Genomic DNA, 11,023 nt, shown 5'->3' on the forward strand with positions numbered 1-11,023 from the left:
ATATATATCGATTTTTAGTTATTAATACAGGGTTAAATTAAACAGTAATGAGAACCATATGGTAAAAGAATCATTTAAAGTCCGACATTTCGTTATGAAGTTACAAGAGCTTATACAAAGCTGTTTCAAACCGGTATTTGAGAAACCAACCTTCAAACGTTACGATTTTGGGCATTTTTTAGGCAGAAACCATCACCAAGTCGTAAAAAATTGTTGTTAGCATTCAAAATTAGGAAAATAACAGCATAGCATTACAGTATGTATTAATACATAAAGGTTAGTTTAGTACAATAAAATAGATTTCCCAATTGTTGACATTCGAGCATGTTTTGGCCATTATCTCCAAAACAGGATATGCGACGAGTGACTGATTTGGCTTGTCTTTGCACATGCTGTATGTCTACATACAGTGCAAGAAGCATTACAAGCGTAATTTTGCCATTGAGGGCTCACCATCCTAAAATCTGCATACTGTCACTATATGTTAATTTAAACTGAGTAAACTGACAGTAATGGCAGTCAACCCCAAAAAAAAAAAAAAAATTAGTCGGACATCTTAGCGCCCCCCCCCCCCAATAAATAATTATATCCTAGAGCCACCACTGGTAATGTACTGGTATGTGATACTGTAGTTCAGAGGAGACGTAATACTTTTACTCATAACTTTGGCAATAGTAAATAGATTTCAGTAACTGATCTATCATTTAAAGCATATAAATAATAATGATAATTATATATTTTAATAATAATAATAATAATAACAACAAAAGCACTAAATAGAGAGCATATCTCCGCCCACTGCAAATCCCTTTCTCAAAAATAAATCCCTAAAAAGTATGTTCCTACTTTCGAACCACCAACCACCATCTACTTAAAAAGAAATTACACTTAAACACGAAAGTTGAATTCAAATCAGTTGATTACTTTTTGGGATCTGATCTGGGACATTTTGCTTTGAATTAGTCCATATATTCACATCCACACCAAAATTTAATCAATCAATTTTTCAAATGCCTTTTATTGTATCAGTTGTACACCTGCCAATGCCTTACATCTTCTAGCTTTAACACACTGGAATGTCACACTCTTATACCTGACAAAAAAACACATACCGCTACCATGTATTAGTGTTCAAATGGAAATATGCTAATATAAATATGAGGGTTTGGTCGTCACATTGTATAGATGTATTAAAAATAATTCCCAATCAGTTCCGAAAAAAGTGAAGTTAGTACATACAAAACGCTGTACAGTTTTACTGTAATTGCACTAATTTAGATATTCATCATATAACTATTGTTTATGCCTACAGTAAACAGTAAAAATTTTTTTAATGGTCCTAGAGGTATTTAGGTGTGGGACCTGGCCTCCATGCACACCCGACTTTGGATCATCACCAATAATTCAAATTTATTTTCCTTGTAACTTGATTAAACTTTAACGAAAATTTCATTCAGATCATTTTATTAGTTTTTTTAATATCTGGTCTGGGACGTTTTCATTTGAATGGTTCTCATATCCATACCCTTTTTTCATTGAAACATGACAAATTATTGTGGAAAGGGAAATTTTGATCCATTGATTATCAAGAATACGTATGCAACTACTCAATTCTTTTATGTATACACACATAACAGGCCTTTTTAATGTAACAAGAATGAGAACAGTAAGCTATTAAACTGTTTTCAAGAGGGGGAAAACCTTGAATTTTGAAGAACTTATCATTATGATACACCCAGCTCACAAATCCATTTTACTAGTTGGGGGTCCCCTCCCACTTTGAAAACGTTCCACCAGCCCTGCATTCTCAACCAACAATAGTTCTTTCCAGAACTATCTTTGTTGTGTACTGCAAGCATTCATATATATAAAATGCATGCCTATCATTTTCATTCTGCATGTAATATTTACCGTAATTATGTTATGATTAATAGTTCATAAAATTAAAATTTAATTATTTGACCAAATTTTTTTTTCTAGAATTATAATAAGTAAATTAGCAATTAAACATCTTGATATTTATGGTGCATTTGTATTTTCTCATCCTAAATCTAATTATTGCAATTTATTTTATTATAGAAATTCTGAAGAAAATTTAGACATTGCACCTCTGCAACAAGTGGACCAGCCCTGCTTGGCTGAATGGCGAATTTTGCTTCCTCTACTGAATGGTGAGTGTGCTAGAAAAACTTTGTGAATTTTCTTGTTATAAATTTCATGTCCATTGCAAATTGCTTTGTGGGATAAATAAATGCCTACATCGATTTCAGATTTGATACATGTTTCTGAAATTATTTGATTTACATGTAATAATAAATAACTTTAAAATGTTTGTTTTAATAATAAATAACTTTAAATTGCTATATTAATTTTCGTAAATGTTTCAATTGTTTTCCCTTTCTACTGGACTTAAAAATTGTTGTATAAATTGCATAAATGTTTCAATTAAAAATAACTTTAAACATTTTCCCTTTCCACTGGACTTAAAAATTGTTGTATAAATTTGCGTAAATCTTTCAATTAAAAATAACTTTGAATGTTTTCCCTTTCCACTGGGCTTAAAAATTGTTGTATAAATTTGAGTAAATGTTTCAATTGAAAATAACTTTGATAAATGTTTTACCTTTCCACTGGGCTTAAACATTGTTGTATAAATTTGCGTAAATGTTTCAATTGAAAATAACTTTAAACGTTTTCCCTTTCCACTGGACTTAAAAATTGTTGTATAAATTTGCGTAAATGTTTCAATTGAAAATAACTTTGAATGTTTTCCCTTTCCACTGAGACTTAAAAATTGTTGTATAAATTTGCGTAAATGTTTCAATTGAAAATAACTTTAAACGTTTTCCCTTTCCACTGGACTTAAAAATTGTTGTATAAATTTGCGTAAATGTTTCAATTAAAAATAACTTTGAATGTTTTCCCTTTCCACTGGACTTAAAAATTGTTGTATAAATTTGCGTAAATGTTTCAATTGAAAATAACTTTGAACGTTTTCCCTTTCCACTGAGACTTAAAAATTGTTGTATAAATTTGCGTAAATGTTTCAATTGAAAATAACTTTGAATGTTTTCCCTTTCCACTGAGACTTAAAAATTGTTGTATAAATTTGCGTAAATGTTTCAATTAAAAATAACTTTGAATGTTTTCCCTTTCCACTGGACTTAAAAATTGTATAAATTTGCGTAAATGTTTCAATTAAAAATAACTTTAAACGTTTTCCCTTTCCACTGGACTTAAAAATTGTTGTATAAATTTGCGTGAATGTTTTCCCTTTCCACTGATGCGTAAATGTTTCAATTGAAAATAACTTTGAATGTTTTCTCACTTTCCACTGGACTTAAAAATTGTTGTATAAATTTGCGTAAATGTTTCAATTGAAAATCACTTTCCACTGGACTTAAAAATTGTTGTATTAAATTGCGTAAATGTTTCATTTAGAAATAACTTCGAATGTTTTCCATTCCATAGCTTATTGCTCTAATTTCTTATTCTTTCAGAATGTGGCGACTGAATTGGCAATTAAAGTTTTCTATTTCAAATAAATATTCTTTGCAATTTAATATCGTTTTGGAAATATTTTGAATAAATATTCATTGTAATTTAGTATTTTGAATAAATAAATATTCATTGTATTCAGTTTAGTATCGAGTATTGTTTTCTTCTTGAGCACTGAAAAAGCAGGATGGCAAAAAAAAAAAGCGCCCTCGAATAGAAAAAGGCCCTAAATATGACTAAGTTATTTGGCCACAATAATCTGTCCGGTTCTGATAAAAATAGTGAAGAAAATCGCCCTAAATAGCCATTTTAATTCAAAGTTTTTTAGGGTGTCTTAACTGTCAATGGCAGTAAGCGCCCTCTAACACCCAATTTTTTCAGAATAGCATAAAAACTGGATATTACAGGGCACTACCACCTTATTAATTAAATTAATGACAAATAAGAGACCACCGAAAAATGTTGAACTAAAATGGCTATAGAGGGCGGTTTTCAGCACCACACAGGGCCCCTTTAAATAATTTTAGAGACCCTGGAAATTTTGGCTTTCTATTAGAGGGCGCCCTTCAGCACCACTTCTAATAGAAATTGAGGACATGGGAAAAATTAGCCTTTTTCTATTGGAGGGCGCTTTTCTCATCTTACCTGCATCCATCAGTCAAGCCATCAGTCTTCAAACTTGAACAGCAAAGAAACATTAAAACACTATTGATCTTTTTTATGTTGTCTTCATAACCAAAATCGCGTAATGAAAATTATTAGGCATCAACAATTCATTATATGGAAAGTTATAGTCATTTTCTGGTTGTCTTAGTAATTAGTCAGTTCATATCTTCTGTACAATATAATCAGTTTTTCAGAATGAAGCAATTGTTGTCTTGATGCTGCAACAACTTACCTGCATCCACCAGTCTTCAAACTTGAACAGCAAAGAAAAGTCAACACACTACTTATATTTTTTATTATCTTCATAACCAAAATCACATAATTTAAATTAACAACATCAACAATTCAATTCATTATATAAAAAGTTAAAATGCTCTGCTAGTCATCATAGTAGTTTTCTGGATCTCTGGTCTGATTGTAATTAGCCAGTTTATATCTTCTGTACAATATACTCAGTTTTTTTCAGAATTAAGCAATTGTTGTCTTGATGCTGCAACAAATAATACAACCGCTTTCACCAGGATTACGGCATCACAATATTCAGCAAGATGTTAGCAAAACTTCTGTATTGTATTAAGCATGACAAATTAAATTAACTAAATTAAATTATATTGCCTATATTAGAAAAAATTAATTATAATAGGTTTCTCTTCCTTGTCTTCCTCTGCAGCAGTACTTTTCCTGTCTTGCAACTGTGTTGCTCCATCCACCAAAAATAGATTCTAAAAAATTAGACACAAACATGAATTAAACAAAATTAAAGGTAATAATAAAGTTAATAAATTCATAAAGCTTCAGTATATTTCACTTAATACTTACAGTATTATTAATTCTTTGATGTATATCAAAAATTACTTATCATATTGCAGAGAGTTGTCCGTCGTCTGCAAAAAAAAAAAAAAAAAATTCAGTTGTTTTCTTATTCTCAGTGACTTTCACAAATACTGATTTGGGAAAGCGCAAGCTCAGTGTTGTAGTGGTTAAGCACCAGGCTAGTTATCTCGTGTACCACTGACTACTGTAATGCCATTCAATGCTGTTTTTTATGTTAGGAATGTTTTAATTCATTATACTGAATGCTCAGCATGTTCCATAATACTTAGAAATAAAGTCATTTGGGTAGGAATTGAACAACTGAGCTTACACTATAGTGGCTTTGTGTTGAATCTGATTTAAGCTAAAGAAATCTTGCAAGAGTCTAATTTCCAAGTAGCAGCAAGTATGCCTACTGTGATGCTTTTCAATTGTTTTATTTTTTTCCAAACACCATCAAATATAATTCTCACATCACAAGCAGTTATTGTATTGCCCCATCAATATGCACCCTTGTCAAACATTCATGATTCCATATGCTTTGACACTTTAACATTGACTGGATGCTCCTATACCATCCTTTACCAGGATTATCGCATTATTCAGCAAATGTTCTAATAAAACTGCAGTACACTTTTCATGACTTGCTTGCTGCATTGGTCATGTTCAGTTGCTTCATCTGCCAAAAAAAAAAAAAAAAAAAAAAAAAAGAACAAGAAACAGTAAGGTTGAAACATGATAATTTTAAGGAACGAAGAAATTATATCATCAGTTTGAAGATTCAATAGACTTTCTTTATTTTTGTTTTTTGTTTTATAGGGTAAATAGGGAAGGTCCACCACTACAGGTAAGCATTATCTCAGACCTCCATGCCCGTTTTACGTAGGACATGGCTAGGGGGCCCACCCCACTTTTTGGCAGAAAATATATAATGTCTGGAGATTTTTGTATGATCAGAAAGAAATGCAAGAAAATAAAGAGGAAAGAAGGAGATCGAGCGGAAAGAGTGTTTATCCAGTCCCCAACCAAGTTACATTTTCTCGCAACACACACACATACATGACTATTTTATCTTTTAAAAACTTTCTTAATTCTTAATTATTTGTATTGTATATATATTTAGGAATGTTTATGTTACTTGCATTGCATTTCAATATTTGTTTAATTATGCAACTGTACGACTCAATATATATATATATATATATATATATATATATATATATATTTGCAACTGTACGACTTTGAAAAACAGTACACAAGTACTGAAAGTGCAGTAAAAAGACAGAATAATTAAATAAGGTATCCTTGTACTATAAAAATAAGAAAATATTTATTACATGATTTTGCAAATTAATTTTCATCAGCGTGTACAAGCATGTAAAATGTACAGCCTACCTAATCACATCAAAAATCCTTTTCGAAACAAGCCGTGTTCGTCCGCCTGAGTCTATTTCCACCATGCCATGCACGCCTACAAAGAAACTGGCTCGTATTGTTTGATAACGAAACTTTAAAAGTCTAAAAAAAAAAATACAAATTACAATTGTTTTATTTTAATACATACAATATATAGGCCTACCTCATTTTGTTGATACTTACATCACAAATATACCCATAATCATAAAACAATGGCTTTTTTTTTGTGCTAAAATACAGCTTGTCCACAATATCTGTTGTCAAATCATGTCAAGCGGTTTTTGCAAATTAATTTTCATCAGCATGTACAACTATATAAAATGCACAGGCCCATCTAATCACATGAAAAATCCTTTTCGAAACAAGCCGCGTTCGTCCGCCCGAGTCTATTTCCACCATGCCATGTACACCTACAAAGAAACTGACTCGTATTGTTTGATAACGAAAAGAAACGTCTAAAAAAAAAATACAAATTGCAATTGTTTTATTTTAACACATATAATATATAGGCCTACCTCGTTTTGTTGATATGTACATCACAAATATACCCCATAATCATAAAACAATGGCATTTTTTTTTGTTGCTAAAATACAGCTTGTCCACAATATCCGTCGTCAACTCATGTCAAGCGGTTTTTGCCAATTAATTTTCATCAGCATGTACAAGTATATAAAATGCTCAGGCCTACCTAATCACATCAAAAATCCTTTTCGAAACAAGCCACGTTCGTCCACCCGAGTCTATTTCCACCATGCCATGCACACCTACAAAGAAACTGACTCGTATTGTTTGATAACGAAACTAAACGTCTAAAAAAGAATACAAATTGCAATTACTAGTAAGAGTACGTTTTGTATAAATATTTAACATAAAAATAACGCTAAAAAGAAAAGATCAGTAGAAAAAAGCTAATCTACAATGTCAAAGTTCATAACAGTGGGATATTAATCCCTGTGTTAGATAAAAAGCTTTGCTTTGACAGAGTCACATTGTTTATTCAGACTGAGTTTTAATTGTCTAATATATAGCATTTCATGAATGAGACAAGTCAAATTTGTTCCTACATTTCTTTAAAATGCTGAAACATGACTCAATACTGCTTGGGCTGATATGATGGTCCTTAGCATGTTGTCCTAACAATCTTGTTCAGCAATACGTTGGTAGAGGTGTCGGTTTGTGTATCCGACATAACTTGCATCACACAAGTAAAGAAATTGCATGGCAGATTCTGTGTTAGGCATAAATACTAGAATATCATCAACGTATCGCTTGTAATATTTCGGCATTTGATTGCTAGATTCAAGGCGTTCCTCTATATTGCACATGAATGCATTTGCCATAAGTGGACGTAAGGGTGATCCCATTGCTACTCCATCGATCTGTTCATACAAGTTACTTTGAAATTGAAAAAGCAAATTGCAATTGTTTTATTTTAACACATACAATATATAGGCCTACCTCGATTTGTTGATACGTACATCACAAATATACCCCATAATCATAAAACAATGGCATTTTTTTTTTGCTAAAATAAAGTTTGTCCACAATATCCGTCGTCAACTCATGTCAAGCGGTTCTTTGGAATTCCAGTATATTAGATGAAAATGGCCACAGGAATTACTAAAGTTTAATTATTGGAGTAAATAATCTTTATCCAAGGGTATAAATAGAGATTATATATTTGCTTTTCCACATTGGCGTGTACAAATATACACAGACACATACAAAAGGCATCAAAATTATATAAAAACATTAAAAAGGATATTGACTGAGAAAACATTTAAGGATAAAAACACAGGAAATTACAAAAAGCAACTTATTTACACCATGGTCCCCAAATGAGAATACTAAAATACCAGAAAAATAATAATAGAACTATAAATATGGAAACAATATAATAAATACATTTTAAATTCTACAGAAAATTCAATTTTGAAACATCAAATTTAAACTATATTGTATTATGAAGTTCAGATATATAATGGTTCTTTATGAGTTCCTAAAGTACCATTATTAAAACACAGGTTTTTTTTCATCTTGCCAGTCAGTTACCAGGTAACAGAGCACAGAAACTGGATGCAAGCCAACAGTACCTGTGGAAACTGGCATTCTCTTAGTACCTGTAAATTGTACAAGCTGCGCTCATAATAGAAAGAAAATGCCCACATGTAGGCGTTACCTGACTACCCTCTTCATCTATGCAGCAGCAGTCATCTAATGATGCTGCTTTTCTTTCAACTATGCAAGCACTTATGTCTGGTTTATATTTATCCACTTCTGGATCTTCATTACTACCTTCTTCAGGGAAAGTAGATTTCAGTTGACCTGTCTTGGAATAAGAATAGCCGGCACATTTGTCTGTACTGCCTGCAGTTTCTGGCAACGTCTCCAACTCGGACTTCTATAACAATTATTATTGGATTAGACAATGTTAAAAATTGACAATTTCTTTCCAATACCTACTGTACTTGATGACACAAATAACAAGTTACAGGAGTGGGTTTGCTTACCATTTGAGATGGGAATGGAGCTCTCACACTAGGGTTTACTGGTTTTGTGGTTGCATTTGGTATGGGTTTTAAAAATGGATCCCTAAAGCTGAACGAACATTTCTCCACAGGCTTCAATGTACTGCTTCGGAATTTCAGCCATAGCAGATCAAAAAGGTTCTCGGCTGACTTTCCCAAAGTAAAAGTGCCTACTCATGTCCACATCCATCTGTAAACTGTTCTCATATCAAAATGTCTGCATCTGCTAATTCTATCCATCTAGTCAAAACATCTTTCAAATTGCCGCAAATTAATGCCCACTTTCTCCAGCTTCAGGTCTTGCAAGATATGTAGATGTTGAAACCCATCATGTCAACTGGAAAGGCTTCAATAGAGCAGTTTAAGTAATCTGTAATCATTTGCTTCAGCTGTGGATAACATAAAAAAAACTTAAAGAGATTTTCTTGTTAATAAAGAACTTAAATTTACTGCCAAATCACGTGGCATACCTTTCATATCGTTTTAAATATGCATCCAGATCATTCTTACCTTCATTAAATGCTGGTAATTTAGGTCTACTTGCCTTAACTTTGGATGATCCAGTTTAGGGACAGGTAATATTCTGCCTCACTTAGGTTTGTTCTTTTCACCAGTGTTCTTGTATAGTATTATTTCCTAGCGAGCAGTCCCCAAAAATGTTACACAGCCTCTCAGAAGCTATCTGACAAAGGTCCGAACATACTCAAGATACACAAAAGTTCACAACACAAATAATTACCAAAAATGTTTACTGATATATTTCTGAGAAAGTACACCCAGTGTTGGGGAATCAAGTGGGGCCGATGAAGATAACACTATCCAGGGGGTCCTTTTTTGCGATCAATGTTTTCTTTTTTCTTTCTTTTTTTTTGGCTTTCCAAAAGGAAAGGGATCTTTCTTTTTCTTTAAATCTGACCTGAATTCTATCATCATTAACATGTTTTCAATCATCTCATTAACAAAGCCATAGCAGTTAACAAATAATAATGGTTAAGCATCAATGCTGTAACACTACAACTTTATCAGTCGGCCCTTTCCCAAACTTTAACAAAATATTATGTTACCAAAATACAATAATAATTTGTTCACGATTTCAACATTTTCATTATGGTCTTTTAGCTCTATCACATTAGATTTAATATCACAATAAATTTTTATTCAATCAATTTCCTTTATCATATATTTTTTTTACAATTCCCAATTCAAAGATTAATTGAAATGGCATCAATTACAAGCAAGCTTTAAGTTTTGATGCCCTACAAAGAAAGAACAATAATAACTACAAAATAAAAATAAAAAGATAATAATAGAAGACGATTCATTTATAAATCAAGATTCTTAAATGATAATATGACAAATACAATGGGGAAAAAAAGTGAAATTTCGATCAAGTATTTAAGATTACCAGTTTTATCTATATTTGTTCAGTAGTCTGTTATGTATTTCTCTTTTAAATAAACTAATACTTTGTAGATTTTTTATATTGTGTCCTAAGCCATTCCATATTTTGGCGCCTCTATAGTTGATACTGTTTTGTCCCATTTTTGTTTTCATTAATACAGTGGTAAAGTTTTTTCTATTTCTGGTTCCACAGTTATGTGTATCTTCAATTGTGAGAATTGCGGTGTAATTCATAGTTCATCATATCACATGCATATATAGGGTCATTATGTTTTAGGAACATTTGGTATCATCCGCAAAGATGATGAGTTCTATATCTTTGCACACCGAAAAAATGTCATTAATAAATAATAGAAACAAAAGAGGACCAAGTATGGATCCTTGCGAAACACCAAGAGTCAGTTCTCTTTTTACGGATTCCCCAGATTCATAGATAATGAGAAGTTTCCATACGCTTGATTTGCGTTATTTGACCTTAAAACATCTTCCCATTCTTGCTTTTGTAGTTCATGTTTGAAAAAATCGTTATATTTTGTATTTTCACGTATAAATACATATTTATTGTCATTATTTTTGTAGTGTATTTCGGATGTGTCTATACAAAATATGGGGAAATGATCAGAGATGTCCGAGTAAATGATTACAGTATGTGTTTGATAGGCATTTGAAAATATATTATCTATATGGTAGCAGTAGTTTT

The 11,023-nt window shown here is 31.7% G+C and overlaps 1 long non-coding RNA gene across 1 annotated transcript in view; it reads left to right on the forward strand.

Moving 5' to 3' along the window:
• Positions 1-3,634, forward strand: part of LOC117116487 — a 17,605-nt gene extending 13,971 nt beyond the window's left edge. The window contains exons 4-5 of the long non-coding RNA XR_004446761.1: positions 2,080-2,171; positions 3,501-3,634. This is a non-coding gene — a long non-coding RNA (uncharacterized LOC117116487). The remainder of the gene's footprint in view (positions 1-2,079; positions 2,172-3,500) is intronic.
• The last annotated feature ends 7,389 nt before the right edge of the window (positions 3,635-11,023 follow it).

The sequence above is a fragment of the Anneissia japonica genome, unplaced genomic scaffold (genome assembly GCF_011630105.1).
Source record: "Anneissia japonica isolate Jap-2015-1 unplaced genomic scaffold, ASM1163010v1 scaffold284970_len119093_cov105, whole genome shotgun sequence".
Taxonomy (NCBI): domain Eukaryota; kingdom Metazoa; phylum Echinodermata; class Crinoidea; order Comatulida; family Comatulidae; genus Anneissia; species Anneissia japonica.